The following is a 619-nucleotide window of genomic DNA, read 5'->3' on the forward strand; positions in this document are numbered from 1 at the left end:
AAAAATTTGCTTAAAAGTAGCAAATTTCTATCTTATAATTTCGACAATTTTTTTTTTTTTTTTTTTTTTTTTTTTTTTTGTAAGTTATAATTTCGACAAATTGCATCTTCACGATTCATGATGCTGGTTGCTTGCTTTAAAAGCTTCTTTCTCATCAAGTGGCATGATTATAGACATTTGGACCCATCTCCTTCGACCTAAGAGTCAAAGTTGACGGTATACATATATATACCACTTGCCATGTATATATATGATTATGATTACTCTAATTAAATGCCAGCACATCAAATGTAATGTATCACGACAAAGACTTCGTGTGTATATATATATATATATATATATATATATATGAAAAATGTTAGGTATTTTTTTAGTATTTTTTTCATATTCTCTCAACTATGATGTGATTTTTAAAATTATCGTTAAATTTGAGATTATTATTATTGACTCTATTAGTGATTTTAAAAGTCACATCACAGTTGAGAAGACACTAAGAGAACATTAAAACAATTTAAAATTATTATTATTGACTCTATTTAAATCACAATTTATCTTCAAAGTTTAGAAGATAGAAAAATGATAAATTTAATTATATAAATTATAACTCAAAAATATATAT

Source organism: Corylus avellana, chromosome ca8, assembly GCF_901000735.1.
Source record: "Corylus avellana chromosome ca8, CavTom2PMs-1.0".
In the NCBI taxonomy this organism is placed as follows: domain Eukaryota; kingdom Viridiplantae; phylum Streptophyta; class Magnoliopsida; order Fagales; family Betulaceae; genus Corylus; species Corylus avellana.